This window comes from Chaetura pelagica, unplaced genomic scaffold (genome assembly GCF_000747805.2).
Source record: "Chaetura pelagica isolate M959 unplaced genomic scaffold, ChaPel_1.0 scaffold695, whole genome shotgun sequence".
NCBI classification, from domain to species: Eukaryota; Metazoa; Chordata; class Aves; order Apodiformes; family Apodidae; genus Chaetura; species Chaetura pelagica.
The window spans coordinates 620,033-644,852 of record NW_009953191.1 but is presented as its reverse complement, the minus strand read 5'-3'; positions in this window follow the sequence as shown (position 1 = coordinate 644,852).

The window sequence follows — 24,820 nt, the reverse complement described above, 5'->3', positions numbered from 1 at the left end:
CATGGCTTTTTTCCCCTCCCAGACTGATGACAATTTGCTTGATCCTGTGCTCTCCAAACAGCCTAGTCAGAGGTCTCTTCTATCAGTTTTCAGTTATCAGTTGTTTTCCCATTGATAACCCACTGCTTTCTCACTACATTCAAAGTTCCTTATGTAAATTAGTATCAAGGGTTTTTAGAGTGTTTTATGAAGCTTCTGGCCATTCTACTTTTTTCTCCCTTTTGAAGACTTAGTGGCTTTGAGTGACTTCTGCGGTTGTTTTTTAATTGTAGTTTTTCTTTCTCCTTTTCTCCTCACTTTCCTGCCATTCTTTTATTTTTTTTATCCTATAGCAGAGAGTGTTGTTATTTTTCAGCTCATACTGATGATATTCTATTGGTTTTTTTTTTAATATAAGCATAAATAAATTTATGCACATCACTTATGAGAGGAGTAATTTGCTGTTAACTCAATGTTCAGATGGTTTAAAAAGAGGAAGGAGAGGACATTGGTTTTTTTTTTTAATATAAGCATAAATAAATTTATGCACATCACTTATGAGAGGAGTAATTTGCTGTTAACTCAATGTTCAGATATTTTAAAAATTTACTGAGACTGATATTAAAATGTCTTTTCATACCATCCCGCACTTTTTAAAGTGAAATTGCAGAAACTGAGGAGGCTTGAATTAAATTCTGAAGTGACATGTACCTATGCATTTAACATATGGCAGCAGCTTTGCTTGTTCTGGCTGTGATCCAAGCACTTGAGTCTCCAGTCCCTGCTTCTCTGCTCACTGAAACTTCTAGTCACTTTGGGCAGATGTAAGGAAAGGCTATTAGGAAAGATATGGCAAAATAATGGTTAATGTAATGAAAAATATATGAATCATTCTGAATTGGGTCAGTAACTGTTTTCTGGTGCTGTTTCTAGATCATCAACATTGTTCCATCAGGGATTTCCCCCGCTGTCCTTTCCCCCCCACTTCCCCATTTTGAAAATGGAAGGCTTTGTAAGGGTTTGGATTGTCCTTCTTCCATTGCAAATGAAACATATTTTTAAAGTCTTTGTCACTGTGTCACTGGTATCCTAAGAAATTAATAAAATGTCCCTATGAGCACCCTGTCTGCAATGTTAAGGAGACTATGTTAAGTCCCCTTATAATTAGTAAACAAATCTAATGGTCTATTACATTTAGATCACTTCTAGGATTATGCTAATGAGTATTACTGTTTGCATGTAGCTTTTTACATTATCAGAACAGCATAACAGTTCATTAAAATGTTCTATTTTTATAAAGCCTTAAATTTTGTCTCTGTAGAAATATAAATACTGTGCAAAACAGACTTTTTTTTCTCAGTTCAGATGCTCCATTCCCCTTTACAGCAAAGCATTAATCTTAAGACATACCCAAAAAGTTATTCCAAGTTTCTTTAGTTTTTCTAGGAGACATTTTGCATTTGTTTTTCTGTTTCTTAGGCAACAAGTTCAAACTGTCCAATGCACATACTCACCTTTATCTCCATGTCAGATGGGATGGTTGTAAAAGATCCCCTGACAGAGTGAAAATGAATAAACATCCATCATCCTGCAAAAATGAGGGTTAAAAAGCCTGGAAATGTTAGCATTTAAATTAGGAATTGTTGATCTCCTGCCAACCCTCTACTTTCTCTGCTCAGTCCTTGTGAACTGGTAGAATATCAAATTAGGCAAGTTAACCTCTTGAAGCTATTAGGGGGAAGCTGTCTTGTCTCCTTCAGTTCCCTGCTGACTCAGGAGAAAAGCTGGCAGGTTGAGCTGTGAAGTGCATGTTTTGAGTGGACAGCATGCTCAGATTTATTTTTCTTCCAGTTCTGCTGCAAAGTGAAGAGTAAGTTTTAAGTACTGAGTTTGAAGTAGTACTAGAGTAGTTTTTCATGTTATGCATAGCCTAGTGTTAAAAGAATTAGAAATATCTAGACATTTATAGGCAGGGTATGCAGAGGAAGGTGATTAACATACTTGAAGCCTGTTAAACTTGACACTATCACTACTGAAGATACCATGTACCTAGAGAACAGGAGGCTGACTTAAAAATCACAGGATGAGAAACTTACTTTTAGTTGCCCTCTATTTTGACAGCCATTGTGACTAAAGCATCTCTTGGAAGTGGTGAGAACTCCAGATCCTCCTTTAAAAGCTGGGGTTGTCTTCTAAATGCTTTGCTCTGCAGCACACCCTTCAAGACAGTCACTTACCCTTGTGAGACCCTGGAGTTACTGGGAGCTGGCAATGCTTCAGCTTCTAAACAGGTGGGAGGAAAAGTGGACTTGTGCTGGGATGAATTTTCTGTCTGAGCCAACCCAGTCTAGTGCCTGACTTTTTGATACCTGCTTGGAAACAGGTGAAAAAACTAATGGCTACTTTGAATGCTGAGTTTTAAAGACTACCCCACAAGCTAAAGAATAAATTCCTTAGCTGCATAATGCTGAGACCTAACTCTTTAATGGTTAGGAAAGAAGCACCTGTGTCTTCTATACAAGCCAAACCCGGAGTGGTGGGCAGGCAGATGGGTGGGTAGTGTGGTCAATGCACTGTGCTGTGTTCCTATTAGTATGCAGTGCTGACAGGAGAGGTACTGCAAATGCATGATGATGCAATGGGAAGCAGTCTTAGGAAAATTTGATACTGCTCTGGTAGTAAGCTACCTTCCTTCCTCCAACAGAAGGAGTATTTCAAGATGATAAGCGGTAATTTTATTCCCAAAATTGCTCTACTTGCCAAATGTCGAAAAACAGTGGGCCAAACCTCAGTGATTGCTTTTCTTTTTATTCCTCAATGAAATATGCTACTTTGCCTTATAGGAATCCTTAAGTCTCAGGGTCCACTGCAGGGATGACAAAATCAAACAAAAGTGTTTATTTTTGTTGTAATTACTTTTGTCAGGTACGAATTAGGAAACCAGAAATGCTAAACCAGTTTGTAAGTAGCAGTAACGCTACATTTTTGGGGGAGTTTTGGATTGTCATACTCTTTAAAATCAATTTTTTCAAAAGTAATTTTTTGGGATAAGTCTTTAAGGAGAAAGATAAACTAATGATGAGAACTTAAACTCTGAATGGAATCCAGTTAAAACTACTAAGGTGAATGTCAGTCTCTTTAGAAAAAAATAATCTACCAACTTTTGTTTAATAGTAAAACTCTACAGTATCTTAGCTTGCAGTAGTATTTCAGTAGTCTCTAAAAATCATTAAGAGGAAAATGTGAGTAGTATTGCATTATGTAGTTCATCTTAGTTTGATGTAAGAGAGTAAATGAGGTGGCTGGCTCAATCTTACAAGTCCGTAGTTGAGCTATAGCAGGTTGCTGCTTAGGATGCTGAAAGGGCAAAGCTGCTGTTTCTTGGTGCTGTGTCATAGCTCGTCTTGTTCTGTTCTCTTTCCTTGGCCACCTAATTCTGTTTGTCTGCTGAAGGGAACTGGATGTTCTGAGTACTGTGCCTTTAGCAGATGGGCATTGCTGTCATAGTCTTGGGCTTTCATTTGCATGTTTCTTACATCTCTGCATTTGCAGACAAAGATTCATGGAACACATGATGTTTCAATTATTTGTTACGCAGCAGATAATTTTAAAGACATACTTAGGATTTTTGCTGTTTTGTCAACACTTGGCTGTTCTTTAAATGAGGTTAGTCCCTGCGGTGTGTGTGCTGGGATTGTCCTCAGACCCCCTGCTTAACAGGTTCCACATCCTAGTAACTTGTGCTTCTCAGTTGGGTATGTCATAACCTTGTTATTGGAAACAGAGAGAGCATTCCCATCTGTGTGAAAATATTCCTGGTGTTTGCTCATGCTGGATGGCATAGGTTTCTCTGAGTAGTGTTAAGACCAGCATGTAAGGCCATTAAGACCAGTGTGTGTAGCTCTGGAGCTGCCAATGTGCCTGTCCTGTAGGCTCTCCCAGTTTTCATGCTGTCCATGGTATGTGCTCTCTGGGCTGCTCTGAGGAATTCTGATGTCAGCTTGATGCTATCCTGCACACTTGCCAAACTGGCCTGTCTGTAACATTTTTTTAAAACATAAAAATCTTACTGTTTGTAGCCAATGTTACTATAGAAATCCACTGTATATTGAACAGAAAAGGATGAATCTGCAATGGAAGTGTGTTGAACCTAAATGTTAGATGTGATAAAAATTGCTGATGTGGCTGTAGGAGAATGTTAGTTGAGGAAAGACTGGGACTACTACACGATTGGTTTATGATACTTAGATCATACAGGCATATGTCTTAGGCCTCTTAAGTTACTTGTGAAAAATAACCCAGGTGTTTATTCATGGGTATTAATAATTTCCTTAATGTGAAGTTCTGGAAAGGATTTCACTGAAGGAGATACAAGGCTGTTAATTAGCACTGCTTCCCCAGTCAGCAAAAGACAGACTATGCTTAAGTGGCTTGCTGAACAAGGGTGTACTTAAGCACATCCATAAATGACTTAAAGAACTAAATGAACAAGTGTAAATATGACAGATTTAATCATCTTTGAAATAAAAAGCAAAAATTGGAATGAAATAAAGTAGAACCTTTGACTGTGCACTCATATGAATAATCAGAATGTGAAGATGATCAAACTGCAAATTTTGATTGAGCGTGGAATATTTCTGAGAAAGGTGTGCAGAGGATGGGAAGGGGGCAGGCAGTGAGGACATCCATGGGCAGTCCAAAATGAGGTTTCTGCCTGGGGGCTGCCATAGGTCCCAGTGCAATAAGCATTTTCTCCTCTACAATCCACAGCTGTTACAGAGAAGCTTAGTTTTTCACAACTAAACCAGACTCTGAACCAAAATGATATATGCTGCTTGTTTTTAGGATGGAAATGGTGTGCAGCAGGAGGGGAGGACAGGATGAAATTAACCTTGAATTTAGTGATCAATGTTAGAATTCAGTTTAAAGGAAAACAAGCATCTTAAAGTGTTGGTGTAATTATGGACTTAGGACAAGTTTATTTTAGGAGTGGCTTTATTTTTATCTTGAATGCAGCAGTGAGAAGTTGAAGGTCTTTTATTTGTACTCATTTTCTTTTGTTTCCCTTTGCACCTTTTGTTTCTGTTAAGCCTTAAATCCATGATCTGTTGTGCCTTTACATCTGTCTAAACACAAATGGTGTTTCTGGTGTGTTTAATACCCTGGAAGAATTTATAAACTCTGACCTCATAGTGGATACTAATGATTCTGACTGACCCTGATTTGTTTTGGCCTGTGTGTCCTTTGAGTGGCTTGTTACAGTAGTGCTGCTGTAGGGGGCTGAGACACCAGTTTCAATTGCAGGATTTTAAAAAATAAATGGTTTAAAGATTAATATTCTTTGAAGTTAGCAATAAAATGGCCTGGCGGGCACAATGCTTCCATGCTTGTGCCTATAAATAGCACAAGTCTTCTTTTTAACTTTGATAAAGGCTTGAACCAATTGAAATGCTTTCTTGTGTTTCAGCCACTAGCAATGAAATGGCTTTAATATTTAAGTAACTGTTTTTATTAGAATCTGTTAGGTTTTAATAGGTGCTTTTGGAGTGCTATTGACTTGTGTTTTATTGGTTAGCTGAGAGAAAGAAGCTTTTATTATTTTCCAGCAGGACCCTGAAGGTGTCATTCAACACCTGGGGCAAGACGCTGAGCTGAACTCAGCAATAGGAGGCAACAATAAATCTGGATCTGAAGAAAGTATAGCAGGTTAGACCTCAGCTGCACTTTCTATACATCCTAAACATACCCATCAGATGCCATTTCCTACTGATTATCTTCAAAATATGTTTATTCATACGAAGTAATTTATGTTTGTGCTTTGAGCTGGACTAATTTTTGTGTGCAAGATGATTCTGATAAGTTGTCTTCTTGCCCTATATAAAAGACAAATTTGCCACTTTCAATAAAGTATTTTGAAGAAGTAATGAACAACATAAAAAAATGTGTATCTTAAGACATTAAGTCTTAGGTAAAAGTAGGACTTTGAAGTGAGATGCGTTGTCCTGCACTCTGAATGGTTTAAGCATCATCTTTGTAGGAGTGGATGAAAAGGGTTTTCATGTTAGACTGGAAAATCAAAACAAATGTCATTTTCACTAGTGTAATGATGACTCCTTTACAATTTATAGTGGCACCCTTTTGTATTTGTTGGTAGGTTTGGGAAAGAATAAGAAACTTCTGGCTTGTTTGAAATCAACAAAAAAAAAAAAAGGAGAAATAATTTTTCTAGTTGAGGTGTTGAATTTCATATTTTGTGTTGGGGCTGATCATTTTAATTTAGGCAAGAATGCAGATTTAGGCTCTTCCATGACCTGTAGGATCCCTATATCCTAGATAAATACTGCATTCCAGTAAGGAATGCTGAAGCATCATTTGTTCCCAACAGATGGTACAACCTGTGTCCAAAGAGCGAGGTGGGGTGCAACAGGGGCTCAGGCTGAAGCTGAGGCTCACCAAGTGAAGTTAGAGCAACCAAGGCTGGCCAGTGCAAAATAGGATTTTGGAGAAATTAATACTTGTTGGAGCCTGCTGTCCAGTCTGATGCCTGATGCCTAGTTGTGGGATAACCACTTGTATGTAAATTATTAGTATTAACCTTCTCAGGCAATACTGTTTAGAAGAACTCAGTGTATCCATTTAAAGTTGTTTGTTTTTTTTAACATAGAAAATCAGTTAGGTTAGTAAATGCTTGCAGGAACTAGGTTTTGCAGAAGTACAGGTATCAAATTAGTTCTTGTAACATAGAGATGCAGTCCTGTGTAAGCTACCTGCACAAAATAGCCAAGTCTGATGCATTATTCCATCATCATACAATTTTAGAAATAAAAATTTTAGAATTTAAGATTTTTTCCCAACCAAATTGCACAGTAATTTTTGAGTATTTAAAGTTTAATCTCTATAAGTCTTTAGTAGCAGGAAGATTATTGTTTGGTGAGGGAATTTATGTGTCTTTAAAACATTTTTTTAAAAATATCTGTGAAATAAATTTACAGTTAAAAGACTACTCCCAACTGATTTTGCTGAAAATACTAGAGGAAAGGAATAATCTTTTAGCTAAGATCTGGCTGAGGAAATACATTTGAAAAGAGGATTTTTTAAAATAGAAAACTTTACACATAGGCATCTAGGTTATGATAAAGTAACTACCGTATTTGCTGTCAAGTTCAGATTCAAGGGTATTAAACAGTTCAGAACTGAAAACTGCATGTGTGTTTTTCTGAGTTTTCACTTTTTTTTTTCCCTTTCATTGCTTTCAGTAACTACTGTTGTCAACTGGGTACTCATGATACTTTCCCTTTTGCATAGAAGTGTTGATGGGTTGTGAACACTGCCCTAGAATTAGTTTTCTGAAGTGATGTTTTGAAGTGTAGTTATTTTTGTAAGTCACTAGTCAGAATGAAAGAGACAAACTAACAAAATGTAAAATATTAAGGCTGCTGGGGATGAACTGAAGGCTAAATATAATTAAATGGAACCAACAGGATGAATGATGTCAAGCTTAAAGTAGAACACATGTAATTTACAGTCCAATTTGATGCACTTAGTCCTTCTTCCTCTAGCAGGTCTATGAGATTGAGCAATGGATAGGTAGTGGTTAGCATTTTAAATATTACTAGAAAGAGGAGTTTAGTAACAGAATTCATTTTTAATGTAAAGGATACAGTTTGATACAGAGGCTAGATAATGTGAAGCCCTACTTGCTAAACATAAAAAAAAGTATATATATGTATCTATATATCTATATCTACCTACAGCTGTCTCTGTATCTATTTGGATCCAAAGGCACTAGTGGAAATAGGTTGTCCTCTTCAGTCAAAATGTCTTTAGGATGAGATCATGGAAATAGTTTTCTGTTTTCTGACTAGTTTTCTAAAAAATACTTTCTAATCTCCAAATACTAAACCCTAGTGGCACCGTGGGACTTTTTCTTCTAAAGCAAAGCATCTCAGTGTGACCCCTCTGGGTCTGTCAGATTCTGGCTGCCTCACTCCATTCTCAGCTGTTTCCTTTGCAGTGGCTGCCTGCCTGTACTTAAGGAATCTTTGTAGAGGAGAGAGTAGAGACCATAGTGCTTGGATCCCGCTACTGTCTGTCAATCAAACATGGAGTAGAGGTGGAGAATACTCACTATTTTGCTCACTCACACATGAGGACAGCTCTTCTCCTTCAATCCCTCTTCTGTCCTCCTCACAGAGGTGCATTCTTGTGTCCTGGATGGGTTATTTTGCTGCTGACAGCCACAAAAACTGAGCCACAGTAATGCAGCCTCATGTGAGCTGCACACCCTCTACAAGTGAATTGAAAAGTCTTCAGTAGTGCTTGAGTTGCTGTGCCTGAGTAAACTTTATTATCTTTTCTCTCCACAAGTCACCTCACTTTCATTTCACTCATGTATATGTATTGGAGTGCATCATGTGCTTGTATAAGCACAATTTGTAATGCACATGGGACATTTTGTAATGGTTCCTTTTTTTTTCCAATTTCCTTTCAGGTACCTGCTGACTCTTTTATCACTGGAACAAGGCAAATTTTGAAAGCAAGAAGCAGTTTCTTCTGCCCTGAGTTCAAGGTAGGATACTGTCTGTTCTCAAGATGTATCAGTGTTGCCAAAAATAAGAAATCACATAGTATTTATGTATATAAAAAGTAATACATTATCATAGTATATTATGGACGGTTGTCTGTATATATTTTTAATTTTGCTTCTTTGTTATTGTAGAATTGCTAGAAAAATAATTCATAAGCTTCTTTAAAAAAAGAAAATGAATTAAGAAGTCTCCAGAAAGTTGGAGAGATTTGTTTGACTTTCAGTTAGCATAAACATGTCAAGTTAAACATCCTAATCTAGGCAGTTTAGTTCAGCTCTGACATTTTTGCCTTGGGCACTGATTGGAAAATTGTGGTTTATGTCACAAACCAACCAGCTAAGCTCTCTAATTTTGATCTTGCAATTTCCATGATCAACATATTTTGCTTTGTGTTGTCCTTGAAATTGGAACTTCTTTACTCCACCTGTTTTTTTGCTAATTAATATTTTCCACTCTTTAAAAATGTTTATACTTACTATGAAGTAATGAGGAATTAGGTCTTCTGTAAGGCAAATGTAGTTTACATTGAAGTCTGAGTTTTACAAATGCTTTAGGTTTTATTCTTGGTTCCTCTTCTTGATTGAAGAATTCTCCTGGAAATCTCTTGCGTATTTCACTGATCAGTCACAAGCTTCTGGGAAAAACAGTATGCCATTCCTTATAGAGTGCCAGGCTCTTCACTGTGAAAGGAGAGACAACAGACCCTGAAACAAAGCAGGTGCAAACTGGGTGAAATCCTTAGAGAGATTTTGCAGTCTCCATCCTTGGAAGGTTTCAGACCTGACTGTTACAAGCCTTGAGCAATCCCACCTGACCTCACAGCTGACTCTGCTTTGAGTAGGAGTTTGGACTAGGCACTTCCTGAAGTCCTTCAGGTCTCCTCCAGGGTGATTCTTATGACAAGTCACCCAATTACTTTGACAAACATGCAGAACCAGCCTTTTTTATATGCAAGGAATATGTATATATGTTAGGTATGAAATACTTGGTCTGGAAATCAGAATCTCTGAAAACAAAGCTATGCCTGAGACACTTCAGTAGAATGAGCAGTTAATATTGTACCTGTTTTTAAAATACATCTAGCAGGCACTTTCTTCCCTCTGCTGCTGTTTAATCTTGGGAACTTTTCTGCTTTTTCCTGCCTTAAGGACCAGTTGTCTTCATCCTTGCTTGCTTAATGAGATGTGGAAACACCTGTCTCAGAATTGGTTGCTGTTTGACAGCACATTACAACTTGAGGCTCCTTTTTCATTGTTACGAAATGTTCATTGTCATTCAATACGTTAAAATATACATTCTGGAATATGCCTGAGAAATTACGTTTATGCCTTGAAGTGGTTTCTTTATTTATTTTTTTTCCTGCAAGTGTCTGTGAAGGCCTGTTCAAGGAAAAGGAATGCAGAATTTTGATGGAAGGGAAATCTGACAGTTGCTTGTTGAGTGCACACAGCATTTGCTGGTGTAGGACCTACTGAGTCATGCATTTATAAGCACTCTGAAAGAATGTCCTTTAGAGCCACTGAGAGCTAACCATGCTGCATGAGGCTGGATTTCAGTGTGTACTGACCACTCACCCTGCCATCCAAAGGCTGTATCAGACACATAGAACCACTAAACACTCTGGGGTTTCTAGTTCGTGTGGATGTGTGGAAGACAACAGCCAAAGTACAACCAAGAGTCATCTCTTGTGTTGAATGGTATCCTGCAGGGCAGAACTGCCACTATCTTGGAGCAGCCTTTTTCTCCCCTTCCTTTCTTCTGTCTTTCTCCAGGTCTTTAGCACAGACCTGCTAAACTGCTGCTTCTGGGATGAGAGGGACAAGAGGGAGAGAGCGGTGTCACTCTGCAGATACATGGTGCAGACACTGACACTTGGGAGTGTGAAGTGGGGACCAAAAAAGTGAGTCTCAATGTGTGAGAGCTAACAAATGGCAAATGTTAGTGGAGCTCTGAGCAGCCACTGAATGTTAAAGTGGGAGGACTGGGGAACTGTTCCCAGTAAAACGTCCTATTGCTTTCATAGCTGCACATAATCCCTTAGCTTCATAAACACAGAGACAGTACTTTTAAGTTTTTATGCTTTGGACACATTTTACTTTCTACACAGGCCAGTTGATAACAAACCAGTACCCTATTTGCCTTCGTTAGTGAGCTGTGCAACCAGTAAGGAAAGAATTACTAAACTCAAAGAGAAAGATGAAAGATATAATTGCCTGATAGGATGATTAAAGAACAGGGAAGGAAGCAAAGTGAAATTGCAGAAAGAGCATCTCTTTACCAGGAAGGATGTGGTCTTGTTTGTGTAGAAAGGTTTATTTCCAACTTTCAAAGATAAGCACTTCTTGGCTTGCTTGGAAAAGAATCCTGCTCTATTCACACAGACTTTTCCCCCTGCCCCTCTTAACTAGAGGTATTGTTCAGTCATTTGTCTGTTGGTCTGATGACTTTCTCTTCTCCAAATTATTTTGCTGCTTAATTTAGATGTTACTTTTTTTTGGAAGTCTAGCTTGTGGTTTAAGTTGCACAAAGAAAGTTTAGAAAGGTTTCACTGACCTTCAACTTTAACTGGCAAGAAAAAAAATAGATGTACTCTTCCCTTGCGATGTAATCAAGTGACAGAGTTTGAAATAAATTGATTCTTACCTTCTTTTTAACATTTCATTAAAAAAAAAACCCCTACCTATTCCCCATTTTGCTCTAGGACCTTTTGGAAAAATGTGTTATTTATGTTAATAGGCTAAACTTAATCTGTAGCTTTCTCAACTCTTACTCTTGGGTGCAGCGATACAGAGTCTTTAGTTAATAAAAGCATACCTATATATGGCTTTTTAAAATGTCTTTCTGAAAGAACAGATCAAAATGATATTCACCTTGTGAACAGATTCTTGTTTACCTAGCTTATTGTTATTGTTTTTTATTTATCAAAGGAAAAAATAAAATTAATTGCAGATTACTTATGGACACTGTCATGGACACTGACATTTGTTTAAAGGGCTTCAGGTAGCTGATGTTATTTTAGGCATTACATTTGTCTGATTTAACATCAAGTTTGTACTAACCCTATCTAGTTGTCCTGATTCTGCTGTTGCTGAGAGAGTTAAGCTAAGGAGTGCTGAGAAATCCTGCATGGTAGTAGAAAAGGGGTGATGGGTGTGACAAAACAGAGAGGGTGGTGTTTACAGCTCCCAAGTTTCATTGTTTGCACTGCATGCTTGACAACTTACTAGTGCACTAAAAACAAGCAGGAAAGCCTGAAAACCACCGATTCTTCAGTAACCAACACCAAACCAAATATCCAAACAAAATATGACCAATTGAAACCAAAGCCAGTGGTGCTTGTTTGACCCAGAGTAGCTGCAGTGGTGATGGAAAGGCTCTGTGGAGGCTTGCCCTCTTGCGCAGTATGTCATGCTGCACAGGGAGTAATACTGGAGGAGTCCTGCCCTGCTTTACCTGTAGAAAATACTGTGGTTTATTTATGCTGGAGTTACTTATTTGGATACAAATAATCTCAAAGTTCATCCCAAAAAAGAGAGAGCTAGTTTCACGTTGCTCCATGACTACCTCCAGTGTTGGGATTCCCAGGTAAGGCCTCTTCTGTGAGCTATATATGTGTTGAGTTATTTATTCTTACATGAAATAAAACTTTGATTTATGTTGATTCAAGAAAATCCCACACCTCCTCTCATGTGCATGTGTAAGAAAATTTTGAGTTCTGTGTAAAGACTGAGATCCACATAGCTCAGGGTCAGTTGTGTTACTCCAATCCAGTATAGAAATTTCACTATAGAAAAACCTTAAGAGCCAACAAATAGAAATCTGAAACCTTTACATACAGTTGCACAACATTTTAGGGTTTGTTTGTTTTTTCCTCAGGGAGACAAACTGGCACAATTGTTGTCACACAAATTGTTTTGACCCATTTCCATGTTGACCCTTTATACTGGACTCACAGCAGAGTAACTGTGCCCAAATGAAAATTTACTTCTGTTTCCCCCGACTGAAGTGCCTTTTCCCAGAAAGAAGTGCTCCATGAATAGCTGGGGGAGAGAGGCTGTTCCTGATCACCTGTTCTAACACAGTCCAGCCACCTCCAGCATAAATAGGGCCTTCCAATAGGCTGGGTCTGTAGCAGCCCCTGAGTCCATGTAGCTACAGCAGGTTACTAATGCTGCACATAAAGAGGTCCAACCTGTGAGTTTAAGGAACCAGCTTGGAAGAAAGCAGGCATTCAGAAGGCTTGGAGCTCTGTGAAAACATTAACCATAATGCACTGTACATTAATTTAAAACAATGTAATCTCAATAGTATGGAAAGGGAACATATACATTGGATGAAACTGAGTTTGGATACCTGTATTTGTAAAAATGAACAAGCTTTTACCCATATATAGCCGTATTTGATACCTTTGAGCTTGGGTGGGTTGATTCTTGTGTTGCAAAGATGTGAAGGCCTTACTAGTACAGAATTGTATTAATAAAAACACAGAAAGCAGCTATATCTAAATTCTCTTCGTGTGTCTGAGAAGACTAGATCCTGTTCTTTAAACTGAAGTTATTGCCCTTGTGTACCTGAGCACTTCAGATCCTGTGCCATGTGCTTAGTTGTAGCTTTCGGGGAGGAGAATCACACTCCACCTTCTTGCTTCTCAGTTGTGAGCACTTCTCTCGATTCTTTTCTTTGATGACTCTTCTTTTTTTTGCCTTTCTTGTGCTAGAAGATTTACATACGTATTTTCAAAGCCTTTAACTTAAATGACATGCTTCATAGAGAATAAATTACTTTAAGGCCAGCTGAAAAGGTCTACAAAAGTCATATGACTGCTAAATGGCCTCAGTGATACTACTTGGCCTTTAGGGGAGGATCAGCCCTTCTAATCTGCATTTGCAAAGCACCTGTGGGGTCTTAAGTATGGCTGGGACTCCTAAATAATGTGAGGTCTAGGCTGCTTATACCAAGCTTCTGTGCCTAGTGGGGGTATTGATGTACACACAGTGTTTGTGAATTGGCTGCTTGTGGAGAATGCTCTTTGTGTCAGCAGTGATCAGGCATCTTGTGGGATCCAAGCCACCTTAGATATTGCTGTTGCTACTGTGAATATAACCAGACAGATGTGTGAAGAAAATAAAAAAGTCTTGTGGTGCTTGAGCTGAGGATGACTAGAGGAGAACTGATTAAAACTCAACTTTTTTTTTTTTCTTCTAAACTTCTGTGAAATGCTCACAATGTCATTTGGGAAATGGAATGCACCACTGAGTGACTGAAAAAAACCCAACCCAGACCAACCCCAACAAAAACAAAAGAAGGAAATAAGCTATTAATCCTAAAAAACAAAGAGAAGCACACAGAATAGATACTTTTTTTCCATGCTTCATCTTGAAAGTGATTCTTCTTTATGACATCTGAGGTAATTTTTGGTGCTGGCTGAGGTGATGTTTCTTGCAAACCACTTCACTCTGTTTTGTTTTCCTCTTTTTCATCTCTGATTGACAGTCCCACCAAGAAATAACAATGAAAAATTCATGAGGTCAATCGCCGAGTGATTCAGAAAGGACTTGCATGGGATTAGAGAGAGGCAGTTAAATTTCCTGGGGTCCAAGTGTGTTTTGAGGAAAGGGATAAAAATGTATTATTCTCTAGATAATCCTGGCTGAAATATAAAGGACCACTTTTGGTGAATAATGGGAGAAAATGTCCCAAAACTACCATAAACTGATAGAGCATAAAACCTAATATTAACAGAGATAAGAAAAATATTTTTCAAGTGAAGTAAAAATGCATTGTCTTTCACTTGCATTGGTTTGTAACTTATATTATTGGTTGTCTTTATTGAGAATGGTGACCCAGTAACTAGGACTGAATGAGTCCTAGAATACAGAACTATGAACTAAGTATTAATGTGCATTTTTATTTTATGGCTTTACTGTTAATTCTTGTATTTCCTTCCTTTTTTTGCACTATAGGGAAGAGGGTTTTGTTTTACTTGTTTTTTAGCTGCCAACAAGGAAATACCAAAATTATATGTATGACTGACATGGATTTGTATTTGTGATCTGAATTGCTAGGAGATAAAAAAGCCCTTTGTTCCTGTGGGTTGGAAAGCATGTAGAAGTACAGTTAGAGAGACATGAAGCAGCATTCACTTCCTTCATGCAACTTACTGCTCGGTGCTGGGGGTCAACTACACGGCTTGAACCAGTAGGAGGTAAATGCCCTTCAGGGAACCAAATGCTTTTTTGTGATGATCTGCTGGTACTTTGAGAGGGACTTTCTGAGGGGGGGTGGAAAAAATCACTTCACTGCTGATGAGTTCTTTTTCATCTTCCTGCTTTCATTTATTGCCTGTCATATTACATTTTTGATGATGTGGATGAGATCTTTTTAAATAGAAGATTAAATTTGGTCTTTAGAATCATTGTCCTTGGATAGTTTGTTACCATGATAGCAGTAAACCCTTCACAAACTGTTTAGCTCAAAGGAAAAACATAACATTTCTATGGAGAATTCACATGGGATATTGGTTTGGGTTGTGTTTGTTTATTTTTTAAATCTCTAGTTTTTATGACAGATGTTTAAAGTAATTTTGGTCAGTCTAGACATGTTGTGGCAAAGTAATTACTTGAAAGTTAGTGCTTTCTTTGATTTTCTTCCATGTATGTGTACCTACGTGTATGGCTGAAGTAGGTTTTGTGTCTTTCAAGTTTTGGTTTTATTAAAGGAATAATGTGTTCCTCTGAAAAATATGTATGTTCTCTTCTGACATTTTGGCAGAGCACATTCTCTGTTCATCTACTTCTCACTGAAAATTGTCCCTGTCTCTTCAGTGTGGCTATTTTGGTTCTGCTGAGATTGCCTTATTCAAATGAATTATTTATAAATATCACAGAAAAAGTTTGCAGTTTCCACTGTTGCTTAGTGTAATTAGATCTACAGATAACATAGACAAAAAATAATCTTTTTTCGATAGTCTCACGATTCCTTAGCACTCGCAGAATATTTGGGTTGCCTGTTGGTGTCTTACCCAAACTAATTTTCTGCCTTTCAACTTGCATTTCAACTCATTCATTATTTGGAGGAACTGAACACTTTCCTTTAAAACTAGAGAAGCTGGGGCTATGAGTACTTGGATACATTGAGCATTAACTCAGCTATTTCACAGAAAGCCTCTGGGGAGGTGTTGGAAGGACTCTATGTCTGCGAGGTTCCACAGTTGGGTGGTCTGTGAAACAGCCCACCTAGAGCCCCGGGTGAGGTAGGAAAGGAAAGAATGCAATTACAGTCTAATTAGAAATCCAGATTCTCTCTGCAAAACGTGAAGTTTCCTTTTCTGCCACAGAAGTGAATCAGACCTTTCAAGGACTTAAATAAACTTGCCAGCAAAGAACTTACATAGTCCAATATAGCCAGTAAACTGCTGGTTAGATTTTCTGCTCAATTTATGTCTGCAATCTCCAACCACTTGCCTATTGGCTACTCTGATGGGAAAACAGAGCCCAGTCGTTACAAATCTCTCCCACAGAACCTCTTTCAGATGGGTATTTTCCAAGAAAAAGGTTTCTTTTCCCGTTTTTCCTCCCCCCACCCCTCAAATGAGCATTTTCTGACATAAAGGCATATTTTGGAATATCCATAACACCTATAATGAATGCTGAGTACTTTTTTTGCTGGCTTTGCTACACTGCTGAGGAGTGAAGCAGCATGCTCTGAGCAGGATAGGAGCTGGCCTGGTTAGAGAAAAGGCAGTCACTTATGAACATGGTGAATGACAAATCCATGCTGTGATGCTGTCTTGGTACTTGCTTTGGGTGGTGTCAAAGGAATTTATTAGTGGGTAAAAACAGTTTACAGAAAGATCAGTTTACTAAATTGGTCTAGCAGAGGTTTTTCTTCAAAATTATTACATGTTTCTGGATTGTAGGAGACAATCTCTCTTCAAATGTGTCATGAGATTTCTAGTGGAAATATTGGTCAGATGTTCACAGTCAGGTTTTATACTCAATTTAATGTCTACATAAATGTTAACTAAATTTTATTGATTATCTATGTTAATTATACAATCAATAACCTTTTAAAATGTCAGTTCCCCAACTGCACAGCTCTCAGATCATTTAGGAGCTTTATTGTTGTCCCATTAAATTGAAAATTTTTCCCTTGACTTAGTCATCTCTTCAATCTAACCAAGGAAAGCAGGAAGCAGCAGTATTGCCTGCAGCTGTGTGAATCACAGACACCAAGCAGTATTTGACCTTGGGATATCTTTCTTTCCCTTGCAATGTCTACTTCACTGTCAAGGGATGAATTATCTGTGAGTCCTGGTTGAACCAAGTTGTGGATATAATGAATTTCCAGAGCACAGAATAATTCAGTATTTTCCAGTAGCTGATATAGGAAAGAACAAAACAAATGAGAAAAATCTGCTGTAAGGCCCAGTCTGTCAAATCTGAGTCAGACAGGGGTTCTGCTTACATGTATTTTCCTCCCAGAAGATTTAGCAAGAGATAATGTGGATGAAATTAAGAGAAGATATTTTTTTACATTAACAGGGGTATTTTGTCACCATGTTGATGATTGATATACTCCATACTAGGTAACTGATGGTTGTTGAAAAAACTGCTTAAAATATTCAAAGAAGGTTAACACACAAAGATGAGGATATCACTTGGATGCCATGGGGGCAGGTTGGGAACAGAGTAGGCAGCAATCCTGAACAACAGCAGAATTATTGGAAGCAGGGCTGTACAGGATTTGCAAGGTCATCTAATCTACTGCCCTGCCCCAGGACAGGATTAATTTAATTTTGTGTAGTTTCAGACAAAATTGAATATAAAATGTTTATTTACACTGCCAGGCAGGATTTCTGTTTGCCCAGATTACCCAACTAGCTTCTGAAGACAGGCTGGAGGAACAAATAGAGGAACCTCTGCTGAGAGGACTAGTCTGGGACTTGATACCTGCAAACCTAATTCTGTAATCCATCAATACTTGTGGTCGTTCTTTCTCTATTGTACTGCATGCAGCTTAATAAAAAGGTCTGAGCTAGGACCTTTTAGGTCCACACAGATCAGTGGACCCATACAAAGTTTTCATTCTTTAGAAAACCATGTAGCCTCAGAGGCAATGTATGTGACTTACTAAACTCTGCTGATGTGACTGTGCTGCTTTATTTTGCATATTACTTGTAGCTCAAGTGTCTTTTTACTGTTCTTTAATACATGGTGCGCTTATGTTCTGTGTCAACTCCTACATGTAGGCACCTATGTGCTCAACTGCTTGCTCATTGTGTAAGTACCTACAGCCCACAGACACTCACGTGTTACCTATTTTTCTGCCTACCTGAATATACATACCAGAGCATCTGTCCCTGTTCTGCTGGGATTTTGTGTTTCATCCCAATAGATGTCCTATCTGTGAAATAAAAATAGCTTTGTCCTACCTCACCATGGTGATTGTGAGGCACATGGCGACAGGCAGTGTAAAATGCTCACAGCAGATGAAATTTGGAAAATCTCTACCAATGCAATCAGTCTCTTGGGTCACTTTTCCCTTTGCCTCTATTAAGTTATTATCAAATGGAAGTGTGTCTGTGGATAAACTCTTGGACAGTTAAATCGCAGGCATAGCAATACAAAATATGCAAAATGGCAGTCTTCTGTGTCACTGGTGTTATTCTCAACCCCGTCACTGGTTTTACATTTTGAAATCTCATGGTCAGCTTTGAGAAGCGTTTGATCATTGTGTTTTCACTGTGTGACACTTTCCCTGAGGCTATCGCAAGAAATACATAAAGGCATCTGCTCATCAGTAGTAACACATATGAGCCAGCATGGTGCCTTGCTAGTTAGCACCTGTTAACAAGGACAATGCTAATTTGCATTTCTAAGGATAAATGTTAAGAGCTGTGTTTGAGTTTTGGATGGTTTGTTTTGGTTTGAATTCTCTGCACATACTGGCCTGTTTTAGCTTGGTTTTGTTGTGTTTTCAGCAAGGGAACTAAAGCAATATTGAAATATCGACCAGGGTACTTAAACTACTAAGCACTTTTGACTCCTTTTCTTGAAGTCTGCTCAGTTTGAACTGAATTAGAGGCTCTTCTGCGCTAATTCAAGTTACTTTTAATGAATAGATTTTATTTCTCCTGTATTCAGTTGTTTTAGTTTCTTGCTGTTTATAGATGTGCTACAAAAGCCCTACAAAAAGCTCCTTTTAGTTTCAAAGATGGCAGTACCATATGAAACTGCTACCCATAGAATGGCTTGATCACATTTTTCCGTTTTCTTCTTAATCATCTGTTCTGCCAGACGGTCAGCCTAGTGTCACCCTTTGTCTAGAAATCTGCCAGAGGTGTTCTTCATCCTCTCTAATTCAGGGTGCCCTAATGGAAGAGCTTCTCTTCTGTTTCATGTCTATGTAATGATCATCCCTTAGAGGGCTTTCATTCTCCAGCACTGGTGTCTGTTCTAAAAGCAAACAGAAAAAACCCAGCGTTGGGGATGGCCCGTTAGCAGCATGGACACCAGTAAACTGGCATATGCCAGTAGTTTGCTTCAGTTATTCCCCCTTCCAATGATATCCGAGCTAGCCAGCCCAATCAATATATTAGAGAAAGTTCTGTTGCTCCCTAGTGCTGAATCTTTGCTCTAAAGCTGACTTCAGCTGGGTTCTTGACTCTTTTAATCCTTTTGTAACAGGAATAATAAGGTGCATTAGTACATGGCTCACTTTACTGCTTCAGTGTTAATGAGTGCAGGGCAGATCTGTGGGTCCCCTGAAAAGCTCCGTGGGGAATTGATTGATTTCACTCCCCTTGAAAGAGTATTTTGTTCCTGTGCTGACGGAGGCACCTCCTTCTGACAATCCATGTAGCTTGGGTGTGGTTGGTAAGAGAGATATTCTCAGCTTGACAGTAGTATTACTAGGTATGTTTGGAGTGACTTGGATTTTGATACTATATACACCTCCGTGTGAGAGAACAGATTTGGCAGTGGGCAGAAAAGGCTTGTGTGTTGCAGCAGTAACTAATGTGGTCCCTTGGGTTTTAAGAAAATATCCATGAACGATGGGAACTGTTTTCTTTTTCTTGTTGTTGGTGTGTTTTTGTTTTTTTCTTTTGGAAGTCGTTACTTGAGCAACACATTTAGCTATTCTTTAATATGCCTCCAGGTCCCCCCAAAAAACTCAAACCCAACCCACAACAGCAATAAAACAACACCAAAGAGCAACAAACTAATAGAGTTTCAAGGAATTTTGTAAGGCTACAAAAGGTGGGAAAGGCAGATTGTGGTGGGTTTTGTAAATTTGATTTTGTTTATTATTCTTGGGTTGTTGGTGTTATGTTTGTTTTGGTTTTTGTACTTGTGTAAAAACTGGAATGATGGTAGCATTTTAATTTTTAACTATACCTGAAAAGCAAATCTTCAAAGTTGAAATCCAAGATGGAATTCCTACTGATTTTGCTAACTGCCACTACATTCTAGGAGTTAAGCTAACCAGAGTAAAGTAGGAAAACCTGTAGGGAGCACTTTGCAGATCTTAGCTCTCCATTTTTCTGAGTGAGATGTAAAATACTAAACCTGATTTATTTTTTCAATTGATGAGTGCCAATTCAAAACTATAAGAGACAAAGGATGACTTTTTTCTTTGTTCATAATATCTTTATTTCTTATACTGGCACAATCTTGACATTGTCTTCAACTTGAGTTATTTCCCCATACGTCAGTGTTGACAATTTGTATCTCATCAAGCCTCAAGAATTTACATGCTTTTCTGGAAAACAAAACAAAAATAAGCTCCAGGCTAAAAATTTTGTGGACCTTAACACTAATTGAAGAAACCCCAGATCATAGCAAATTAAAGTAAAATAAAAAGTCCGACTTGGCTGTTTCTCAACAAGATGTTGTGGAATTGGGAGTCTGACTCATCATCTTTGAACACTTGGATTTGGTTGTACTGTGTCATCCAGAACTTGTCAGTGAATCAAAAGATGACAGTGAAGAAAAACAAACAAAACCCCATAAACTGTTCATTTAATTTGCACTCTATGTTTAAATTTTAAAATGCACTTTTGTTGTGGTACAGAAAGTGGTCAGGAAACTTCTGAGTGTGGTGGGTCTTGGCAAAAAAACCCACTGCTCTCCCTTCCTAATACACATTGATCCTAAAACCATTTTTAAGCAGTTTTAGATTACAAGCAGTTTTCTTGTTCCCTTTACAACATTTATGACCAGAGTGCATATTGCCACTCCATGGAAATCCTCCAGCAACATTCAGATTAGTAAAGACTTTCATAAGGGATGAACTCTCTTTCCTTGAAGAAAATGTGTTAGCAGTAGAAAGTTTACTGATAGCAAATTATTATTTTTTTAATTTAACTCCATGCAAACACACAAAGCAGGTAAAAAAAAAAAAGTTGTTGATTTTTTTTTTTCACGTACTGTTCTTTCATGTGTTGTTTTTCCTTTACACCTTTGCAAATGCAAAGTGATTTTAAAGTGATTTTGTAAAAGGACAACAAATAGAGACATTTTCCCTCCCAGTTTTCTACCCTAAACATTTTGCTGTGCAGTTTATAGATCAAACCACATTAGTTAGACCTTGTGTGAACTTTCAGTGGACTGAGAGACAGTCAAAAGAAACAATTACATTCTGTAAACTGCAGATGAATTCTTATTGATTGCTCCAGTTTGAAAGCCCCTAAGGAACTGCAAGCAGTCTTATCCTTGTATATCTTCACCTTCTATGACAAATCACGTTGTCCAGTGGCTGGAAGCACTGGAGATGGTCTTCACCAGCTGTTGTCCCATCCCCTGCTCCTTCAGGTTCTGTGGATGTTTATCAGGGTGGAGCTTCTGCTCTCTGAACCTGGGAAAGGAAAAGGGGGAGGACAGGGTTAAGCAATGAGTTTTTACCAGGACACACACAAGCTGTAGGCAGTCACACCTCCCTGTTAGTGTGCTCCAGAGAGTGAGGGACAGGGAGAGGTGCTGCCTCCTGCCAGGGTTAAGCCACAAAACCTTCCCACCCTCTTTTTGTCAGGCTTTAAGGGTGGCGGAGGCACCCAAGCCCAAGTAATATAGAGGAGGGACAAAGTGGAGACCTGGACAGGGCAAATTGAAGGGACTTTAAGCAGCTGAGGTTAGGCTCATTTAGGAATGAGACCTGTGGACGGAATAAGGTGTTTTGGGTGTACTGAGGCAGACCTTGTTAGCTGGTATTTCTTCATTATATTCTTTCAATCATTCTGATACCACAAGGTGATAAAGTAGCAAAAATGTAGCCATCTGTGTTTAAGCAAATAATCTTAATTACTCATGCAGTTTTCAGCATGCTACACCTGCAGATTGCTGCTGGTGGTGGCTGCAGTGTGACTAGTTGGCATATTGACTGCCTGTATGCTGTTGTGTTTGGTTGCATGCTGGTCACTGAAGGAATTCCAATAAATATTTATTGTTATGGAATTCTGTCTTAAGAATATGTAAGGAGCTTTTGATTAACTGTGAGAGTTCCCCAGAGAAGTTGTGGATGCCCCCTCCCTGGAAATACTTGTTCAAGGCCAGGCTGGACAGTGCTTTGAGCAACCTGTTCTAGTAGAATATGTCTCTGCCCATGGCAGGGGGGTTGAACTAGATGATGTTTAAGGTCCCTTCCAACCCAAAACATTCTATTCTGTTCACAAGGGCATGTAATGATAGGACGAGAGATAATGGTTTTAAGCTAGAAAAGGGTAGATTTAGGTTGGACATGAGAAGAAAGTTCTTTAATATGCGGATGGACCATTGGAACAGGTTGCCTAGAGAGGTGGTGGAGGCCCCGTCCCTGGAGACCTTCAAGGTCAGGCTTGATAGAGCTCTGAGCAGTCTGTTTTTGTGTGAGATGTTCCTGCTTATTGTGGGGGGTTGGACTAGATGACCCGTATAGGTCCCTTCCAACTAAAGACATTCTGTGATTTTTAATCCCTCACAGGATTTGCAACTGTTAATTCATGGAAAGTTTTCTTTCCATTTCAAGTCATGACATATATAAACCAAGGAAAGAAAATAAATAGGTGAGAGGATGGTAGGAATTCTTTAAAGGAAAAATGGTCTTTTTTGTGTACAAACTCTTTATTGTGTTTCATTGTTGGTTGTTTTTGTGACAAGCAGTTTCATAGGAATCTCCCCAGTGACATGCTGTGCTGCAGGAATTGAGATGCTCAAGTACGGAATGAAGCACAGTCAGCCTTGCAGCTGAAATCTTACTGTCTGGTAAAAAGACAAAAAAACCCCTTTTAACTCAGATTTCTGTCTGAGTAAAAAGCTGAGCTGTAAGTAGCTGGGTATGTTCAGATGCTTTTCCTGGACTGGCCAGGTTGATGGTTTGGTGGTTATTAACACCAGCCTTGTGATCAGATAGAACATGCCATGTAACTTGTTGCTTATTTATAATGCTTTTCTCCATCAAACAGAGTAGTGTCTGTACTGTTGAATAATTACTTCCACATTAATCTCACTGGTCAGTGTGTCCAGATACTTATCTGAAAACAGAGCCAATGCTTCAGTCATTTTTTGTTACTAAGGTAGAGCATGGACACGTTCCAGCTGCATCCCTGGTTTACTCAACATTGAGCTGCCTGCAGAGTTTTCCATGCAGAAGGAACTCAGAAAGCAGCACTTTTCTTCTAACACCTATCTTTATAGCCTTTTATGCTGAGGAAAAATTTCGTATCAATTGGAAGTAAATGCTAGGAACAAATCTAAGTTTACGATTATTTTCAATGTTACTTTTGCAGACACTGCAAATAAATACAAATTCTCCCTGAGTTTTCGATCTTCCTGTTAAATTACTTGTGAAATCTAATGGCTGTACATGCATAATTGCAGTTGGCTGTGCAATCTGCAGCTGATTGACAGTGCATTTAAAGGGACTCTAAAACCAGTGGCCACATGCTGACTTTACGCATGTAAATGAGGTGCATAATTATGATCACTTAGTGCAAACACTGCATTTCCAGCTTTCTGGGAGGACTTGAGTATAAATTCTATGGTAAACATATGGTGTTACTATGAATTTTTCCAGTAACTGTTAACAGGAGTGTGGGGAACGGTCCATCTTCTCTCCTCACAAAATTAAATAATGTTTGAAATATTAAATCTATTAATGTGTACTTCTGTCAATACAAATTTTTTATATTCTTAGTGGTTGTACTTAGGTGGTACACATGTTCTCAGTTTCCTTCTTCATCCCTTTATCTTCATGGGTTGATTGATTATATGTCAGATGATGAGTTATGCCATGGGAAATTAATTCTTACGCAAGTTTCTTTCAGAGAAGTCCTACAGAAATTTGTTTTTTGAAATAAATTATTATAATGGTGTTGCCATTTAGTAGGAATGTCTCATGAATTTAGAAGAAGAGTTCTCTTCTTCAAATTTTAAACTTTTCTGATGTAAATGCAGTTATGCAACAGAATCCTATTAGATTCTCTACAATAGTTTTGAAGTAATGCATAAGAATGAGTCTATAAGAATGAATCTGCAAGAATGGGTGGGGAGGTATATAGGAGGAGTTTTCAGGTCAACAAATGGCTAAGAGACTGGTGCCAAAGACAGGGTTTTGGCTTTTTTTTTTTGATCATGGGATGCTATATGAGACACCTGGCCTGGTGGTGGCAGGTGGGATGCACCTGTCCCAGAGGGAGAAGAGGCTTTTGGGGCAGGACTTAGCAGGGCTCATTGATAGAGCTTTAAACTAGATGTGAAGGGGAAAGGGGAGAAAACTGGGTCTGTTAGGGACAAGCACAAGAGGAACGAACCATGGCCTGAAGTCAGGTGGTCTAGGAAGGATTTAGTCCCACCAGTGTGCTCTATTTGTTTCCTGAAATGCCTGTATGCTAATGCACGCAGCATGGGGAACAAGCAGGAAGAGTTAGAGGTCAGTGTGCGGGCTAAGGGTTATGATCTGGTAGCAATAACAGAGACATGGTGGGACAGCTCACATGACTGGAATGTGGCCATGGATGGTCATGTGCTTTTTAGGAAAGATAGGGCGGGGAAGCGAGGTGGTGGAGTTGCTCTTTATGTGAGAGAACAACTAGAATGTATTGAGTTTTGTGCAGGGGCCGATGAGGGGCAAGTTGAAAGTCTGTGGGTAAGAATTAAGAGGCAGGCTGGTGTGGGTGATACAGTTGTGGGGGTCTACTACAGATCTCCTGATCAAGGTGAGGAGGTTGATGAGGCTTTCTACAGGCAGCTGAAAGCAGCCTCACAACTACAGTCCCT